This window comes from Gavia stellata, chromosome 6 (assembly GCF_030936135.1).
Source record: "Gavia stellata isolate bGavSte3 chromosome 6, bGavSte3.hap2, whole genome shotgun sequence".
NCBI classification, from domain to species: domain Eukaryota; kingdom Metazoa; phylum Chordata; class Aves; order Gaviiformes; family Gaviidae; genus Gavia; species Gavia stellata.
In genome coordinates, this window is record NC_082599.1 from 7,628,548 (window position 1) to 7,644,142 (window position 15,595).

At 38.0% G+C, this 15,595-nt stretch overlaps 1 protein-coding gene across 1 annotated transcript in view; it reads right to left on the bottom strand.

The window, feature by feature from the left end:
• The window catches only part of PRKAG2 (protein kinase AMP-activated non-catalytic subunit gamma 2), a 170,652-nt gene that overhangs the window by 36,393 nt on the left and 118,664 nt on the right, over positions 1–15,595 (bottom strand). The gene's annotated exons all lie outside the window — the stretch shown is intronic.

A 15,595-nucleotide genomic window follows, 5' to 3' on the forward strand; every position in this document is an offset into this window, starting at 1 on the left:
AAGGCACTAGACGATTACAATTGCCCTGGCGTGGCAAAGGCAGCTGCAGATAAGCCTTATGGAGTACATTTGCTGGACCTTAGCTTAGGTCTAGACCAAGACTTCGGACACTGCTTCCAGCCAAACCTCAGATTTCTACAGCTCATGATCAGGAAGTTAGTAGGCTCACAGACAGAGCAGATTCCCAGCAGGAGGCATCTTAATCTAAAGCAGGATCAGGGGAGGAGAAGAGTCCGCTAATAAGTAGTTGAATGTGTATTTCCATGTGGGTGTTCACTCATGAAAGCGTATTTCTTAAAGACTCATTTTAAGTTACCTTGCAAGTGGACATTCTTCATATGCACACCCTCTCCCCAAGTCATAGCTGAAGGCAAAAAAAAAAATCCAAATCCTCAGTGCTGTTTTCTGCAGTTTTTAACAGAGCACAAGTCACCTGAAAGGTTACAAGATTTTTTGACAGTTTAACACCTGAAGTTGAGAGCCTCGTCATACAGCCTTTTACAGAGTAAATTCTCTCTCTTCATTGCCATTTTATTTATTCCTGCAGGCAGAGATCCTTTAAAGACTGGAAGATCAATCTGTTTGTATTTCTGCCACTCTACTCCCCAATCTTACTCACTTAAGACCAAATTATTTTTACTCCCTTCCTTTCTCCCACCCTTCACCGTAACATGAGACATGCTTTAACTTTTTATTTCAGGTAGTAAATATTATTTAAAAAAAAGCTGTGATGTTTTTGTAACAGATTCACCGATACTGACTCAGACTGCAGTGAGACTTGGTACTAAGTATAACTGTCTATTTAGAGAGCTCTAAGGTATAACTATCATCTGAATACTCCTCATAAGTGAAAGGGAAACTTGTGCGGTATTACTGAAGCCATTTCCTCAGAGATCTACTGAACAGATACCTTCAGTTTCACTCACACCTTTGCCACCATGCAGGGTGCTTTTCTACTGTAGCTTTCCCCTGAGAATTTCAAGGCCTTCAAAAGAAGAAAAAGAAGAGAAAAAAAGAAGTGCCTGCAGATGGAGAACAGGAACACGCAGTTACACATATGGTCAACACATATTGAAAAGCTTCCAAATACTGCAACATAAAAACCTATAGAAAGTTCCTGAGAAGTGATTACTGCAAACCACAGGCTGTATTTCTGCGCTATATTCATACTGGACTGGCCCAACAACAAGGTCCTGGACCATATGTGCTTCCTAATTTCAACAGTACAAAATCATAACCTTTCCTATTATATTATAGCTATATTATGCTCCTTGGCATAATATAGCTATTCTGCACTGTATTTCTGTGCTATATTCATACTGGACTGGCCCAACAACAAGGTCCTGGACCATATGTGCTTCCTAATTTCAACAGTACAAAATCATAACCTTTCCTGTTATATTATAGCTATATTATGCTCCTTGGCATAATATAGCTATTCTGCACTGGCATCCAGTCACATTTCAAGTTTAGTCTGTGGTTCCAGAAGCATTTGAAAGGAAGACATAGGGTTCCACAAAGACTGTTTTCTCTCATCTGCTTTAAAGAGTTAATTCCACCACAGACCACAATCATGCCGCTGCAGCTCTCTATAGCAGCCCTGCTCCTCGTGGTTAGATTGAGAGCTGGTAGCTCTAGTAATTCTCAAACATTTGAAGAACACAAAGAACCCTTCTTACGGACCTACCTAAAAAACTGTTTGTATATATGACACTTCTAAGTTTAGCATGAAGTTAGCTGCCAAATTTTAAAAGCCCTTTAAAGCAGGGAAAAACCAGACGATAGCAGTATGTAAAAAGATACACTCAGCTAACTGTCTAGCTAGGTTAACAACTTAGAGGAAGACAGAAGCCACATATATACACAGTAATTCCACCATCCCCCCTGATTTTTAACCAGAATCAGTCTGGGAAACAGTGCAGCTTTAAAAGCTTTGAGTTTTCTTAGAGCAGCAGGAGCTAAGCACTCCCAGCACCCAACACTAGACTCTTCAGCTTGACTACTATTAGCATAACCATCTCCCCTCAGCCAGTTCAGATGGTGGATGAAAAGAAATGGGGAAGGGAGTAGAAATGTACTTTTGTGATATTCTCACAGGTACTAAATAACCTAGTTACTGGAAAAACATTTTCTTTTCAGTTGCTGCACATGTACATATCTGTACTTTAGGCTACTCCAAGTCCCACTCATATTTCAAAAAAGTCGAGTAATACGTTGAATATCACATCTCAGATGCTAGAGAATTAAAATATTACAGTTAGAGACAAAAGATATTTTTCATCCCAATGTTCACTACAGAACTGATCCAACAGTAACGCATCAGGTGAAGCTCATTGGTGCAATTATACTGAAACTTTACTAAAATAGGCATTATACCAACAAAAGCACTATATACTATTCTCTCTTATATCACTTAATCAAATAAAATAATTAAATCTTTTGTTAACATAGAAATTAAAAAAACAGCTTAGACAAACACGTATCATCACAGTGAAAACAGGAACTGGAGAGTTGTTCATGTACATCTGGCTTAAGCTGCCATTTAAAAGAGAAATTTTTCACATCCCTAGCCAACACTCCTTTGTCAGCAAATACAGAACAACTCTACCTTTTCAAAGGCCAGGTCTAAAGATGTGACCCCACAGCAGCATAAGCAGTAGCATAGCATACTAACAGCAGCCGCTGATCCTTTTGCTCTGGCTCTGTGGTTCATTTCCTCCCTCACACTGCTTCTGGATTTATACAAAACTGTTCCACAAGTTGGCTAGAAAAGCTGAATTTGTCACAAGTTACCGGCTTCCTGATAGTGCCAGTTTTAGGTCTACTTAGCTCCCATACCTAGCCATGTGGCAAGCAGACTATTCCTGCCTTTTCCTTACACTAGAAGTACAAGGACACTATACAGTACAAGGACACCATCAGTGCTGTGGCAGCTAGCCATTAGGTCGGCTTAGCTATGTCAAATGGTGCCAGAAGACACCAGGGTGACTAATCACTTAAGTAAGCCAGCGCGAGTTACCCCCCCTCCCTACTGTTACAGATAACCCTTGGCAGAGTATACAATAGGTAAAAGGCATCATTCACCTTGTAAATTGCTCTTCTGCCTGCATTTTTATCTGAAAGTTGTCACCAAAACTGGATATAAAGTTTCTGTTCACCCCCAATCTGAACTTACTGAATGAGTTTCTTAATATCCTTGACAACCTCTCCCACAACTTTCACACTGCAGGAGATGGTAGTAGGTCTAGTGTAAGTCATTAACACACCACCTCTAATAGACCTGAAAAAACATCCAGAATGGATATAGTTAATCCACTCCAAGAGCAACAGTGACGATACATGGTAAGAACCACAAACTATTCCTCAGATGTCTCTACAAGCTCACCAACAGCCCCCGAAACATGACTTTTAAGGGAAATGGAGGCATCTGAATGAGTAAGTGGGGTTTCAAGAACAACGTTCCAGGAATCAAACATTCAGGTAGGATTTTTTCAGAATTCCTCAGCTAAGGACAGACAGGAGCAGATTCTGAAAAGGAATCCAGTACTACACTGTGTACAGTATGTTGCTGTGATCATGAGTAACAGCTTTACTTCAACCTACCTACTATAAGAGAAATATGACTAATTTGTTAGATTATTAGATAGGTTTGAATGGTACACAGACAAATTAACATGTACATGGTATACCCAGTGAAAAGCATGGGAACTGAGGGACTGGGAGAGAAGAACAAGAAACTGCAATTTTGTCACAGGATAATGCAGTAAGAGGGCATGACTTTTCAGTCTGCTGAGCTGTCTGCTAAAGAGCCAAGAACACTGAAAACAGTGGGCAAGAAACAAGACACCAGAAGCTGAATCAATGTCAGACTTGGTAGGAGAAGAATACTAACATAGTTTAAGAAGGACAAGCACAGAAAAAAGAAGTGATGTTGTACTGTATCATTTGGTTTCTGTTTATTCAAGAGGAAACTTTTCTCTGCAAAAAAAAAAAAAATACCCCACCAAAATAACCACCCATGTAATCAGTCACAGGATATGACTGAGTGGTAAAAAAAGATGGAAGAAGTGGCAAGAGTTACAAGGATGCCTACTCTAAGTGGCTGGAGATAAATCATTATTAAGTTTTTAGAACATGCTCGGCACAACTTTGTTGCAAAGACAGCAACCAAGGCTAGCAAAGGACTACTTCCAATTTTAGAGGGAAAAAACCCAATCAGGTTTAAAGTCTAATACATAGGAAGTAATATGATGACAGTAATAGGATTTGACTATTCCATCACAAGCTGAAAGGATTTCAAATGCAAGGAACCAAAAAGAGAGAATGTAGTGACAGAGACAAGATTTTTTTTGCTTTCTGAAAGCTGCAAAAAGCTTTAAAATATCCTGGCAGACCACACATTGAAGTTACACAGTAGCATTATTCATGCAGCCACAGGCTATATGATATGGATGTTGCAGGTTGAACATTTCCCACCCTGATCTAAAGGAATGCATGAGCTGGCAGTTAAAGAAAGATCATAGTAAGTTTACAGATGTAAGATACTCTGATACAAAGAAGTGATAGGAAGTGTATCTAGAGATCATTGTCAGAAGCTTCTTCAGTGATCCAAGATTAATTCAATTACATAGCACAGCACGAATACATGATGTGACAGGAAGAATAGCATTTTAAAAAGAAGTGTGAGCACACAGGGCCAACATTAGAGTAAGTAAGCTCTACCCTGCTAACTGTATCTCATCCTACAATCAGGAAAAGGGTCTAGAGGTACACAAAATAAGAGGGGAGAATAGGTACATTAACAGGTAAATAAAAATTAATAGAGAAGTAAGTGCACAGTCTTGTTGCTTGAGTCTTCAGAAAAAAGTTAATCTTTTCTAATAATAGTGACAAGCTAATAGAAACCATAACACATATTAAAACATTTCAGTCCAAGAATTATATTCATAAATGCTTAGGACACTTTCAAACATAACATTCAGGATTGCTTGCATCTACACCTTTTTTTTTGCACACGTTTTAGTATATCTTTTGAATTCTAGAGTCTGTGCAACTGTTCAGTCACTTTATATTACTAAGGTAATTGGGATGTTTTCTCCCCTTGCCACAAGGAGTTGCTTGATGCAGAGACAGCAGGTTATTATGTGTGTAAACAGGAGTCACCCTCGTTAAAAACACCCATTTGTGAACTCTGCAAGTTCATGAAGGAGAAGATACAGTACCAGTCAAAAGGCAAGTCAAACTTCAAACTGAATTCATAAGTGTTTTGGAGTTAATATGATCTTTCAGAGAATACCAGAATCTGAAAGGAACACTCAATTGGATGAGTGCAAATTAGGGGAGTGACTAAATATCACTACTACTGAGAAAGAACTACCCTGTTATTAATCTAATTTGCTATAGCAGAAGTAGGGAAGAAGAGGCACAGTTTGCTTAAACTAAATAACAAGCAAACAAAAAACCACCCCAGCTGTTAGAGTACTATTAATGCATTCCAGAAGCTGGTTGGACAGAACAAAGCAACCTTAGGACATTATACAGTCTCCTTCCTCAAAGGTCCTAAACATGGAATGAGACAAGTGTCCACAGCTACATGAGCACATCCTGCTTTAGTGAAGAACAAAAAGGTTATTAGTTCCTCAGGACACTTCAAAAGATCTACTTTTCTGGTTTTGAGGCTTAAATATCTCAGCTACCACTGAAGTTTAAAGAAGTAGAGACTTAAGAGAAAACTAATACAAATAGCTGCCTGAAACAATTAAAGATTCAGATTGTGTTTCAATCTTCCTTGTATTCATAGCACACTTCAAAGACCTGCACTGAACTTTGTTTCTCATTTTTAGAGTTAGTAAGTCCTGGTAAATGGGCTGAGAAGTTAACATTTCATTTTTATTGTAGCTCTCCACTGGCAGTGTGGATAAGCAAATGATTACATGAGATTTGAGGCAGACAAAAAAATGTGATGAGCAGCTTAAGAAACTTCACATTCCAGAGCTAATCATAGTAACTCTGAATTTTCTTGTCCAGGCAGGCAGAGAAACTTATTTGTTTACAAGCAAGAGCTGCCTTGTTTAGGGACTAACTGGTAAACAGTATCAGAAGTCCAACTGAATATTTTTGAAACAGCCCACTATCACTTAAATCAACCTTTGGTCAAAGTTAAAGATTTATACTTTGAGGAAAGCTACATCGCTGTGGTTTTGTGAATAAAGGTAGCAACTTCAGTCTGCAACCTAATAATGCTTCTAATATTTTCACCACAATAAGGAATAAGTTGACCTGAAGAATCTTCTAAAACTTGTTCAAGATCTTCCCTTGACAACAAGCACCATGATTTTTCCCTAAGCATCCCAAATAAAGATCTAATTTAAGATGTCGCCAGTCTGGAATGCAGGCATGCTCTTCAAGATTGCAAGACGCAGGCCACAAAACACAAGAAACTACAAATGGTATGAAGCCTCTGAATATTAATAACAGCAATCATACACTGGAGAGTTGAATTCATGGCAGGTTTAAGGTATGTGATTAATCCTGTATCCTTAGTACCTATACTGGAAGACTGGTAAACAATTTGAACTTTTGCTATTTCTTTAAAGCAAGCATAAGTCCTACTCTATACACAGTTTGCACACACTTTAGAAAAAAAGACATAGCCATTTAAATCTTTCAGGAATTAGTTTAAGATCAAACCTAAACAAGCAGCTTAACCAAAGTATTATTCACAAGACAAGCATTTCCAAAATGAGTACACAGCATCTTCACAAGCCATAGTCATATCCTTACTGAACAAGGCAAGTATCTAATCTTCAGGAGATTTTCCACTGAAAACTAACAATCTAAACTCAAAGCATCATTTATATAATGCTTTAAGGAAGAAAAATTTTTAGGCTTAAGAACTTTGGACGATCTTTGCTGGAGAAACAGTTTTGTCAGGTGTAATAAACTGTTGGTCTCAAATCCTGAATGACTACTTACAATATCTTAACTTGAAGCTTTTAATAATTCAGTATTTACATTTTCGTTTCTCTCTAGTCTCCCCTAACACATTTCTTCTCCCTCCCTCCCTATGCATGCCAACATTTTCTAAATAGTGATTATTGCTATTTCTTATTACAATTTATGAATCTGTACACACATTTTAATAGATTATTAAGTGTTCTTTTTCAATATACCACTTAAGAGATTTACCTAATGACAGGTGTAGCTTGAAGCTATACAGGAAAAGAATTAGCAGTTTCCTAACTAAAGTAGGAAAGATCAACACACATTTAATAAATTATATTTGGACACAGTTTTCTGGAACCTAGTTTAGAAGTTCTATTGATCCATTCTCTATACCACAGATAAACTGCAACTTCACCCAAAGCTGATCTTCCTCTGAACTCATATGACATCCACACAGAGTACCATTGGGGTTTTTCATTTGTTTGGGGTTTTTTTTGCTTTGTTGTTTTGGTTTTAGGTTGTGGTTGTTTTTTTTTTTTTTGAAGGAACTGACTCAGAAATACTAGGGAGTTCGAGCAAGACTATGGCAGGAGAGATACATGCAACTGCTTGTGTAGAGCTAAGCAGAGCAAAGCATTCACCTTCTGCACTATGGCATTCAGAATCTTCTATTAAAGGCAAGCACACAATCCCTTTCACTGAGTGATCCCACTCCATTCTGGAGCAATTCAAAGCATTAGAGGTCTATCCTACAAACTCACTCCTATAGTAACTATGCTGGAAGTTAGAATAGTGTTTCAAAGCTTATACAGGAAGAGTTTATATCCATTTGTTCTTGTGTCAATGTTATTCTTCAGTTAGTTTTCCTCCTTGGTGTTTACCCCCTTCCCACCCCTTACAGTATGGTTTCATACATACAATGTTATCACATCCTTTCTTGGCTTTTCTTTTACTAAGCTAAATGAGAAAAGCCTTTTAGTTTCCTCCTTTAATGCAATTCTATATTCCTGCTCTCATGAATGGCCCTTTTCTATGCCTATCCCAGTTTGCTCCCTTCTCCAGCACCTCAGATATCTTCTTCCTCTGTGTCTTTGCGTCAGTAGAAATTCATCAAACAAACTAAGCAGAAAAAAAGAATAGCACAGTGTAAGGGAATGGTAGAAAAAAAGAAAGTTTGATTCTGTTTCTTAAAATGCCCAGTGTCAGAGCTAAATACTCAGTCACAATACACAGAGAAACGCAAAATAATTTTGTCAAAAAAAACCCTTAAAAAAACACCCTAAAAAAATTCACATCATGAATAAAACCACTGGTTTACAGCATATGAAAACTGCTTTCAGACAAAATGTAGGAGTGCCATTTAACTTCTGCCACAGTCCAAATTGGCAAATTCACCAAACTGGTTCACATAAACCAGCAAAATCCATATAAAATTCAGCAGAGGAGGAAAGAATCTAAGAACAAGTTTTATTTATTCAAATAGTATTCGAAAGCTACCTTGAAGATATCCACATCCCATTCAAAAACCTCTTAGATGTGGTTCACTCTTAGAAGGATAGGGTTATTTAAGCTTTCCAAAGCTCCATCTAGACGCCAAGCTTGACACCTAAAAGTCAAATTCAACTTTGCTCTAACATAGTTATGCTTGTATTTGTATTAAACTGCTTTGGCTATACATTAATCGTAGGCATTGGTGCAACCCTTCCACAGAAGGATTTTCCCCCAAACTCCCAGATTTTCCTTTTGTCAGTCTTCTCTACTCGCACAAGAGCCACAGTAAAGCCCACCACAACATGCATCCAAAGGCAGTCTCAGTATGGAGAGGTACATTTTGTTTCAAGATACAAGAACTGTTATGAAAAGCAGTACCATCAACTCCTGTACTTATGTTGGAAATGCTACATTCCTTAAAATGTTTCGACTTACCTACTTCTCCCCGAACCCATGCAACGCTAGTAGATTTGTAAGTTCTGGAAGTCAAAATCTTCAAATCAATAAAGTAACTGCAGACAGCTTAAGTGCTACCCAAAGAGTAAGCTCCTAACAAAAAGCAGTGCTGACTTAAGTGACCTGACTTAAAGAAAGACTCCACAGACAAAGCCCTGTAATCATCCACCCTCAAGTTATTGAAAACACAGTACACATTACAAAAAGTCCTATCTTAAAGGACAGTCATATCTGTTGCAGATGATTAGTAAGCAGAAACTACCCTTATGATTGTTTAGCAACAGCTAGATTGAGCCAACTATTCCGCTATCATTCTTGTCACATTGGCATTACTTCAGTTTAAACCAAGTCACCTTCATTTAGTACTCGGTAATACCCCAAGGCACTAAGTTTTCCAAGAGCACTAACTTGATCGTGACAGCCACATTTAACAGCTAAGGTTATCAAACTACCAATAATATTGTTTCATGTTGGGTTGATGGTTGGACTTGATGATCTTAGAGGTCTTTTTCAACCTTAGTGATTCTGTGATCTATACTGTCCTCCCTGTATACACAGGGCATTGGAGAGGTCTATCAGATAGAACACTGCAGATCACCACCTAGGAAGTTTCTTGAGCAAAGGACTCTATAGTCACCCCACTCAATCCTGGTAGTGCTCAGCAAAGCAGTCACAGGCAAGTAACAGCACCTTGTAGTCATCTATAAGGCAACACTGATATCATCACATTTTCCACATCTACCATTACGCAAGCACGCAACGCTGTAAACTCAATACCTCTAAATCAGGGGGTTCTCTGGACACTTGGAAGTTGAGATGATATTGTCCAAAGCCTTCGACCTTATATGAAGCAATTGTTTACCAACCATAATAGCCCACTATCAAACCAAACAGCTTCTGGATCAAGGAAGTTCTGCATGGAAATTATTAGCAGACTTGACATTGTCCCTCATATGATGCAGATGAAAGTGACAGCACTAGCAAGAGTGGCTAATAAAGGTTATTGTAAAACAGTACTTCACATTGTCCACCAGATACTAACATGTATACATACACCTAAAGCAGTGTGTAGGAGATAGCAGGGTGTCTTAATATTCCTCACAGACAGCTGCTGGCCAATAACGGCTTTCATGCAGGTGCAACACTACCTGGACACAATCAGCCCCAACACTTCCTATAGAACTGTCTTCAGCTGCAGCTTTGCCAAAGCAATTTACATGGACTCATTGCCATGGTAAGCATTTTTCCACAGTTTGTTTTCTTTTTTTCTCTCCCTCTGAAGCCTCAGCCAGAATGGTTTCACTGTTTCTAAGAACAAGTTAGGGAAAATAAGGGTTTTGACCACATTGAAATTTTATGAAAGCTTTTCTATCAAGAAGTTCCTGCATCTCCCAAGACCCAAAGCAGAGAGTTTTAGAGCACAGGATGCGCTCTAAAAGAAATACAGGGCTGTATCTTTTGCTATACTAAAACATCACTTCCCAGATTGGTAAGCCTTAAAAAGTTTTGTTTCCTGAGAAAGACTGCATGCTTTAGCTGCTATGAACTGGTTATTTCCTAGTCAAGACAGAGCAGGGCTTTCCTCATTTTAAGCATAAATACCACATTAAGAACAAGGGAGTCATATCTTATGTAGGAGCAGGAAAACAGTTAGGACTGCCTGCAGATAGTGAACATTGGTCTGACAAGAAGAACCACGCGCAGTACTTGCACAAGTTAAAGACGCATGTATCGACTGCAGGAACAGTCTTCATCTAAGACAACAAAATTCCCAATAGCTTCTTTTGCACTGCTCAAATAAAGTTTTATACTTTCAGTTACCCATCATAATTTTCATCTTTCAACTTGGAAGATGGAAATTTCCAGGAGAAAAAAAAAAATCTATTATGTTACTGTATAGCAAACTGGCAGACAAAGGACATGAGGTTGCCTAGGACAGCAGGGCACTTGGTCATAATTTCTTGCATAAACTAATAAAGCTGAACATTTTGAATACTCCAGATATGTTGTTCTTTAACAACTCTGGAAAGTACATCACAGGAAAGCCCATTGTCCCGTTGATATTCTTTGTTGCAAAATGACAGAAAAATGTTAAGTTGGAGTAAATTCAGTGGAATAAGTGGTTGTCTGTAGTTTCAGACGCAAGTGTTCAGTATTACTTCAGATCAGATAGCCAGGACAAAAAGCGCCAAGAATAAGATTTTTAGAATCTGCCATTGTGCCTCTTATATCACACCACAAAGTAACTCTAAAGCAGGAAGAGAAAATAATCCCAAACTCTAAGGCCATATGAAGTCTGTTAATACCAATTATAATCTCTGCTTAATAATTTCTCTCTATGTCCACTTAGGATTCTAATCTGCTGTGGAAAAGTTCATGTAAAACATCCTCTATCACTATCACCATGTACTCTGATATCTCAAAGCACATCTTGTGGGCAAAATGCCATTTCTGTACTCCAGAGAGCATCGGCTTTAAAAATCGCATAATGAATGTTTATTAGAAATTAATTACAGTTGCAAAAAAATGCCTTAACATTACTATCTCCTAACATGAGCATTTGATCCTTCAGTCTTAAGAATTAAACAAAATCTAGTATGCACATTAGCATGCATTTTATTACAAGCTTCTTTTAACTATTTTTGGTCCTAAAGTGACATCTATTTTCATACCTTGATTCAGGTATTCAGCTGACAGCAGGAGGCTGGCAGACAGGAAGAGCACAGTAAGCAACTACTTTTAACAAGAAACTATGAGAAAGTCTGCAGAGCAGGGAAGGAATGACCCCAGACACAACAATTAGTTAAGAGGAGATGCAATTACTAGTGAAAGTCTATTTCAGGAGACAGCCAGAAATAAGCATGTGACAGAAGAGATGGAAGATACTGGAAGAGGGAGATGAAGGCCAGAGCATTACTAGGAGAGATTCCACTCTAATGCAAACTATTTATCAAATAACTGTCTAAACGCTGCTTTGTGCAACAATCCAGAGAAGTAGAGCATTCAAGAGCGAGCGCATTGCTCCCATGATGCTGATGCTACAACTGCTGCACACACTTTGCAGAATTCTTTTTTCCAGACTAGGAACTGAGCACAGATACAGGAGAACCCTGCAATTAACTTAACTCTGTCTGCAGAAAATACCTCGGAAAGACTCTCTGAGTTAATAGATGCTACCGAAAAGTAGTCAATTCTGCTTTTAGTAGTTAATTCGTTACTTTATTACCCAGGCTGAGCAAATGGAAGAGGTTAACATGGATGAGAGCCAACATTGCAACAAAACTAGTTTCCAAAATAACATGCTAAAACTATACCAATTAAATCAATACAATTGACAGGCATACATTTGCTACTGCTTTGCTACTCTAATCCAGTTTCTCCTCTCACAGCACAGGTAGCTGTTGGAACACAACCATTTCTGAAATTCCAGCTTAAATTAAAGCTAGCAAGTGTAAATAGTTAACTAAAGCCCTTTTTCATATTAGATCTTCAGAATAATTTCTCCTTGTTCTTTGCCAAGCTCATCATATCCTCCATAAAATGAAACCCAAAACTACTCTTGATATTGATCAGAAGTAAAAACAACCTTAATATAGAAACATGACTGCACAAACACTAGAGCTGAACAAGCAAACACACAATATGTATGAAGACAACCAGTTTTTGATCCTTTATATACATTCATGAGAGGTCTCTCAGCACTAATCTATTTCAGGCTACAATGAGAAACTCCACACCCATCAATAGGTAGCTTTCATACTTTGAGGAGACATAGGTAGGTCATTCCCATCCGAGGAATACTGAGTAGGATGAGTTCAGAATATTTTACTCTAGAGCATCCTTCAGTTAAAAAGAGACCCTGGACTTCTTACAGGAGAGTTTTTGCCTTCCTGCTCTGAGTGCTGTTAGGAAAAAGGTCCTTTAGGGAGTCCTAAATAAAATACATATACACTGGCCTATCCAGTCCTTCTTCTCTGTGCACATCGTCAGCCTACAGCCCGTCCTATTTCAGCTGTAGTGCAGTTTAACAGCATCTCACTAAGATTTGCTCTTACACATCGCAAGAGCAGTATTATTAAGCCAATGCTAGGCAGAACTAGTGACCCACCAAGAAGTTGCACTGATCCTAGAGAATCCAGCCAGACACATGAAATAAAAGACTTTTTAAACCAAAAAGATGACCAAAACCTCCTTCTGCGACAATAATATCATGTCTAATATCGTCCACACTAATTATGTACAAAATAGTTTATATACCTTCTTTGTATATAATGCGTATAACGAAAAATTGCCCTTCAGTTGACAGTACCATTTTATTTAGAAATCACATCATCAGACTAGACTGCCTATTTCATTACAGTACTACTCAGACTATAAGTCTTTCTAGTATCATTTTTTCAATTTAAACTTCTTATTTAGAATTCAAATTAAATACATGCCTTGTATGCTTTCAAATTCTCATTTGTGTAACCTTTGAGGAGAATGGCAAACAAAAACACCATTTCAGCGTATTGGATAGCATTCAGTGCACACATTGAGCCTCATTTTTCAACTCTTTTTATTAAGCTCTCTGTTTCAAGAAAGCTGCAGCATAATTTGATACACAAGATAGTTAGCAACTGTTGATGGATACAAAAAACTGGAAATTTAGCAAGAGGAAATACTCTAAAGTAAAGGCAGTCAGAAAAGCAGTTTCAAAACAAGTTTCAAATTTCTCATTTAACTCACGGTTTTAGGTATTAATGGAGAGACTTTAACTTTGACAAAAGATCATCAGTTACAGTGTGTCTACAGCCACTTAGTGAAATCTTACCAAGATTTCAAAGAAGTTTCTCAACTTCTGAGCACTTACTACTTGCCATCCAACAAAAAAGTGAACACCAACAGATGTCATTTTACTCCCCCACCCCCAATATTAGCATAAACACAACTACAGCAACTAGTGCAAAGATTTAGGTCATAAAACTCATACTGCAACCAAGCTACCGCATTTCAATTTTCTGTGATTCTCCTTCTATAGGCCTCCTCATACAGAAGCATTCTGGACAGTAAGTTTTGGTCTGACGTTCACAATCTTAATTTTAATTACATCTTACCTTCTGAATACAGCATTCTATACCCTTTCCACTTGGCTTTAAAGTTAGGCATAAAATTAAGTTTTCATTAATTCTGAAAGGCTAGTAAGGCAACTGCTTCCCTTCAAAATTCACATACTACTTTAAACTAGTCACAGGTTTGTTATTAGACATTAGCTTTTGACAGATCCCTGAGCTGCTCTCACCCACCCAGCTTGAGTACCCACAGACAAAACCTTATTTTTAAAGCTAAATTAATTGAGAGACAAAGCAAAACAAAATCTTTAAAACCAGGAAAAAAATATTTAGAAAATTACCAAACTTTCTGAAGAACTTGCATTATCTTATTGCGGCATTTTGGACGACACATACAGACATTCAGCCTAATCAAGTGACTCCAAATAATACTATGTTACACTGCTAAAATTGCAAAGGCGTCTCAAAACTGTGGGTGTTTGTTTTTTTTTTTTAACCTAGACATCCTTTTCAGATATCTAAATTTGTAAGATGTTTAAAATAGCTTTTAAAATGGCTTAACTATTAGTGATTCAGCAGGTTTTAGGATCTCCTATCTAGCAGTAACAAGCTTTACGTAAGAAGAAATACATAAGTCGATAACTTTCCAACTCTCCATAAGCATAAAACGAAGGCCTAACTAAAAATAGTTGAACAGTGTGAGGGGAAAAAAGCTACAAGTTCACAACAAATCCCTTGCACCAAATATTCATATTTAATTATCTTCAGGATTCACAGAGGTGCAAGTATTTCATTGCAATTCAAACTGACTAGACTCCTAAAAAAAAGCTTAAAGAATCCAATTGTTAAGAGCTTCCTTTTCTCACACACAGAAAGCTTAAAATAAAAGGTGTTACTTTTTCAGACCAGTCCCACAACTGCAGACAGCCTGCTAGTAACCAAAAAGCTGACTTTATTAGCATACCGGCTTAGATTTTTTTTTTTTTTCCACAGAATGACTCAGCCTGCTATTTTCAAAGTTTTCCTTAAATATTTGTCCTATATTTTACAATAGCAGTTACCAACTACAGAAAAACACATCCCATAAAGTCTTAGCCACTTTACAATACTGAGCATAGAGCTTGACTACGCATCCACTACTCTAATCCTTTCTGAAAATGAAAGCTCAAGATATTCAATAGGAACCTTTCACAGGTAAGTGAATGCTTTGTGCAAGTTCGAGAAAAAACATTCACGCTTCTCCACAGAACAGTTCAGCACTTGCAAGATAGAAAAACTTGCCATGATTTCCCCTGTCAAGAACAGCGCACTGTTAAAACTGTAGCTCTTAATAGGACAGCTAAGAACAACGTAAGAGAGCAGCCACATAAGGAAAATTTAGTTTACAGCTGTCTGCTTTAAACAGATGTATGCATATCCATAAGGAGTAGAAGCTTTAGTTGAAAGAGCTTTCCATCATTGCTCGCGCCTCGCTCTCAAAGTCTATATTTGGTATCGCAGACGTATTCGAGAATGAGTGTTTTAAAGGGAGGAGGAGGGGATGCCATGAAGGTTGCCTTCCCCTCCGTGCCAGGGACCCTGGCTGACTGGAACTGCAGATCAAAAGCACGCACCGCCGAAGCGGCCGCGGCCCGGGAGCCGCAGGGGTGTGC